General features: G+C 36.8%; 1 non-coding gene across 1 annotated transcript; it reads right to left on the reverse strand.

Moving 5' to 3' along the window:
- Positions 1-2,390: 2,390 nt before the first annotated feature.
- LOC148565123 (small nucleolar RNA R71) lies at positions 2,391-2,498 on the reverse strand. The gene has a single exon (XR_015884330.1). It is a non-coding gene; the product is annotated as a small nucleolar RNA R71 (small nucleolar RNA).
- Between the last annotated feature and the right edge of the window lie 2,637 nt (positions 2,499-5,135).

The raw sequence follows: 5,135 nt of genomic DNA on the forward strand, positions 1-5,135 counted from the left end.
TGCCGGGGATTGTTTGATTTTGGACAACTGACAGTTCATCGTGTTGCTCAGATTGGGTAATTTTCTTTTTATTTTATTTTCAAAAAGTTTTCAAAAAAAAATTTTTCAAAAATCTTTCGAAAATTTTCCCTTTCTTTTCGAAAATTATTTCAGAATTTTTAAGAATGAATTCTAGTGTTTCATGAAGCATGTTGAAGCCTGGCTGGCTGTAAAGCCATGTCTAAATTCTTTTGGACTGAGGCTTCCAAACCATCATCACAAGAGCAAGCTAGCTGTTCCTGATCCACCTGCTGTTGTATGACTGATTTGTATCTTCTAAAGCTGGGCTGGCTATTAAGCCATGCCTAACCCTCAGATTGGAGCTTTAGACTAAGAGTACAAGATTCCTAGAATTCATATTAAAAATTTTGGAATCCTTATTTTTCTTTTTCACATTAATTTTCGAAAAATCCAAAAAAATTTCATAAAATTATAAAAATCAAAAAAAATATTTTGTGTTTCTTGTTTGAGTCTTGAGTCAAATTTTAAGTTTGGTGTCAATTGCATGTTCATCTTGCATTTTTCGAAAAAATTCATGCATTCATGGTGTTCTTCATGATGTTCAAGTTGTTCTTGGTAAGTCTTCTTGTTTGATCTTGATGTTTTCTTGTTTTGTGTCTTTTCTGGTTTTTCATATGCATTCTTGCATCCATAGTGTCTGAACATGAAAGATTTCTAAGTTTGGTGTCTTGCATGTTTTCTTTGCATATAAAATTTTTCAAAAATAAGTCTTGATGTTCATCTTGACATTCAAAGTGTTCTTGGTGTTCATCTTGACATTCATAGCATTCTTGCATACATTCATTGTTTTGATCCAAAATTTTCATGCATAACATCATTTTCGTGTTTTTCTCTCTCATCATTAAAAATTCAAAAATCAAAAAAATATCTTCCCCTTTTTCTCTCTTAAAATTTCGAAAATTAGATTTGACTTTTTCAAAAATTTTAATATCTAGTTGTTTTTATGAGTCAAATCAATTTTTCAATTTAAAAATCTTATCTTTTTCAAAATCTTTTTCAAAAATCAAATCTTTTTCATTTTTCTTAGTTATTTTCAAAAATTCTAAAAATATTTTTCAAAAATCTTTTTCTTATCTTTATCACATAATTTTCGAAAATAACATCATCAATTAATGTTGTGATTCAAAAATTTCAAGTTTGTTACTTGCTTGTTAAGAAACATTCAAACTTTAAGTTCTAGAATCATATCTTGTGATTTCTTGTGAATCAAATCATTAATTGTGATTTTAAAAATCAAATCTTTTTCAAAACTAATTTCAATCATATCTTTTCAAAAATATCTTTTTATCTTATCTTTTTCAAAATCATATCTTTTTCAAAAATTTGATTTTAAAATATCTTTTCTAACTTCTTATCTTCTTATCTTTTCAAAATTGATTTTCAAATTTGTTTCAACTAACTAACTAACTTTTTGTTTGTTTCTTATCTTTTTCAAAACTACCTAACTAACCCTCTCTCTCTAATTTTCGAAAATATCTCCCTCTTTTTCAAAAATTCTTTTTAATTAACTAATTATTTCAAAATTCAATTTTAATTTATTTCTTCTTTTAATTTTCGAAAATCACTAACCATTTTTCAAAAATAATTTTCGAAAATTCTCTTTCTCTCTCATCTCCTTCTATTTATTTATTCATCTACTAACACTTCTCTTCATCTCACATCTCTGCTCTCCTCACCCTTGTGTTTCTTTCCTTACATTACATTCTTTTCTTCTTCTTTTCTTCTACTCACACAGGGACCTCTATACTGTGGTAAAAAGGATCCCTATTATTATTTTTCTGTTCCCTCTTTTTCATATGAGCAGGAGCAAGGACAAGAATATCCTTGTTGAAGCAGATCCAGAACCTGAAAGGACTCTGAAGAGGAAACTAAGAGAAGCTAGATTACAACAATCCAGCAAGCACCTTTCAGAAATTTTCGAACAAGAAGAGGAGATGGCAGCCGAAAATAATAATAATGCAAGGAGGATGCTTGGTGACTTTACTGCACCTAATTCCAATTTACATGGAAGAAGCATCTCCATCCCTACCATTGGAGCAAACAACTTTGAGCTGAAACCTCAATTAGTTTCTCTGATGCAGTAGAACTGCAAGTTTCATGGACTTCCATCTGAAGATCCTTTTCAGTTCTTAACTGAATTCTTGCAGATCTGTGATACTGTTAAGACTAATGGAGTAGATCCTGAAGTCTACAGGCTCATGCTTTTCCCTTTTGCTGTGAGAGACAGAGCTAGAACATGGTTGGATTCTCAACCTAAAGACAGCCTGAACTCTTGGGATAAGCTGGTCACAGCTTTCTTAGCCAAGTTCTTTCCTCCTCAAAAGCTGAGTAAGCTTAGAGTGGATGTTCAAACCTTCAGACAGAAAGAAGGTGAATCCCTTTATGAAGCTTGGGAGAGATACAAGCAACTGACCAAAAAGTGTCCTTCTGACATGCTTTCAGAATGGACCATCCTGGATATATTCTATGATGGTCTGTCTGAATTAGCTAAGATGTCATTGGATACTTCTGCAGGTGGATCCATTCACCTAAAGAAAACGCCTGCAGAAGCTCAAGAACTCATTGACATGGTTGCTAATAACCAGTTTATGTACACTTCTGAGAGGAATCCTGTGAGTAATGGGACGCCTCAGAAGAAGGGAGTTCTTGAAATTGATACTCTGAATGCCATATTGGCTCAGAATAAAATATTGACCCAGCAAGTCAATATGATTTCTCAGAGTCTGAATGGAATGCAAGCTGCATCCAACAGTACTCAAGAGGCATCTTCTGAAGAATAAGCTTATGATCCTGAAAACCCTGCAATAGCAGAGGTGAATTACATGGGTGAACCATATGGAAACACCTATAATCCCTCATGGAGAAATCACCCAAATCTCTCATGGAAGGATCAGCAAAAGCCTTAACAAGGCTTTAATAATGGTGGAAGAAACAGGTTTAACAATAGTAAACCTTTTCCATCATCCACTCAGCAACAGACAGAGAATTCTAAGCAGAATCTATCTAGCTTAGCAAATTTAGTCTCTGATCTGTCCAAGGCCACTTTAAGTTTCATGAATGAAACAAGGTCCTCCATTAGAAATTTGAAAGCACAAGTGGGCCAGCTGAGTAAAAGGATCACTGAAATCCCTCCTAGTACTCTCCCAAGCAATACAGAAGAAACTCCAAAAGGAAAGTGCAAGTCCATTGAAATGACCATCATGGCCGAAACCACAAAAGAGGAGGAGGACGTGAATCCCATAGAGGAAGACCTCCTGGGACGTCCAGTGATCAACAAGGAGTTTCCCTCTGAGGAACCCAAGGAATCTGAGACTCATCTAGAGACCATAGAGATTCTATTGAACCTCCTTATGCCCTTCATAAGCTCTGATGAGTATTCCTCTTCTGAAGAGAATGAGGATGTTACTGAAGAGCAAGTTGCCAAGTTCCTTGGTGCAATCATGAAGCTGAATGCCAATTTATTTGGTAAAGAGACTTGGGGAGATGAACCTCCCCTGTTCACCAATGAACTAAATGCATTGGATCAACTGAGATTGCCTCAGAAGAAACAGGATCCTGGAAAGTTCCTAATACCTTGTACCATAGGCACCATGACCTTTGAGAAGGCTCTATGTGACCTGGGGTCAGGAATAAACCTCATGCCCCTCTCTGTAATGGAGAAACTGGGAATCTTTTAGGTGCAAGCTGCTAAAATCTCATTAGAGATGGCAGACAACTCAAGAAAAGAGGCCTATGGACAAGTAGAGGACATGTTAGTAAAGGTTGAAGGCCTTTACATCCCTGCTGATTTCATAATCCTAGATACTGGGAAGGATGAGGATGAATCCATCATCCTTGGAAGACCCTTCCTAGTCACAGCAAGAGCTGTGATTGATGTTAACAGAGGTGAACTAGTCCTTCAATTGAATGAGGACTCCCTTGAGTTTAAAACTCAAGGACATCCTTCTGTAAACATGGAAAAGAGGCACAGTAAGCTTCTCTCAAAACAGAGTCAAACAGAGCCCCCACAGTCAAACTCTAAGTTTGGTGTTGGGAGGCCACAACCAAATTCTAAGTTTGGTGTTGAACTCCCATATCCAAACTCTAAGTTTGGTGTTGGGGAGTCTCAACAATACTCTGAACATCTGTGAGGCTCCATGAGAGCCCACTATCAAGCTATTGACTTTAAAGAAGCGCTTATTGGGAGGCAACCCAATTTTTATTTATCTAATTTATTTTCATTCTTGTTGTTCTTTCATGTTTTATTAGGTTCATGATCATGTGGAGTCACAAAATAAATCAAAAAATTAAAAACAAAATAAAAAATAGCAGAAGAAAAATCACACCCTGGAGGAGGATCTCACTAGCGTTTAAACGCCAGTAAGGAGCATCTGGCTGGCATTCAACACCAGAACAGAGCAATGATCTGGCGTTGAACGCCAGAAACAAGCAGCATCCTGGCGTTCAGACGCCAGAAATACACACTGAGGAAGAGCTGGCGCTGAACGCCAGAAACAAGCATAGAACTGGCGTTCAACGCCAGAAACATGCTGCATCTGGGCGCTGAACGCCCAGAACAAGCATCAGTTCGGCGTTTAAACGCCATAATTGCATGCAAAGGCATCTTACATGCCTAATTAATGTAGGGATGTAAATCCTTAACACCTCAAGATCTGTGGACCTCACAGGATCATCTCAGGATCTGTGGGCCCCACAGGATCCCCACCTTCCCTCCTCATAATCCTAGTTTTTTCTTCCACATCTTCTTCTTCATCTATTCTTTCTTCTCCTGCTTGAGGGCGAGCAACATTCTATGTTTGGTGTGGTAAAAGCATTGCTTATTTTGCTTTTCCATAACCATTGATGGCACCTAAGGCCAGAGAAACCTCAAAAAAAAAAAAAAAAGAGAGAGAGAGAGAAGAGAAAAGGGAAGACAAAAGCTTCCACCTCCAAGTCATGGGAGATGGAGAGATTCATGTAAAGGATTTATAGCTCAGTGGTAGAACATTTGACTGCAAATCAAGAGATCCCTGAGATACCTCAGGGGATACATTTTCCCCCAAACAATTATTGGGAGCAACTAAGGGTGGAACATC

This window comes from Arachis ipaensis, chromosome B5, assembly GCF_059453495.1.
Source record: "Arachis ipaensis isolate K30076 ecotype BB chromosome B5, ASM5945349v1, whole genome shotgun sequence".
Taxonomy (NCBI): Eukaryota; Viridiplantae; Streptophyta; class Magnoliopsida; order Fabales; family Fabaceae; genus Arachis; species Arachis ipaensis.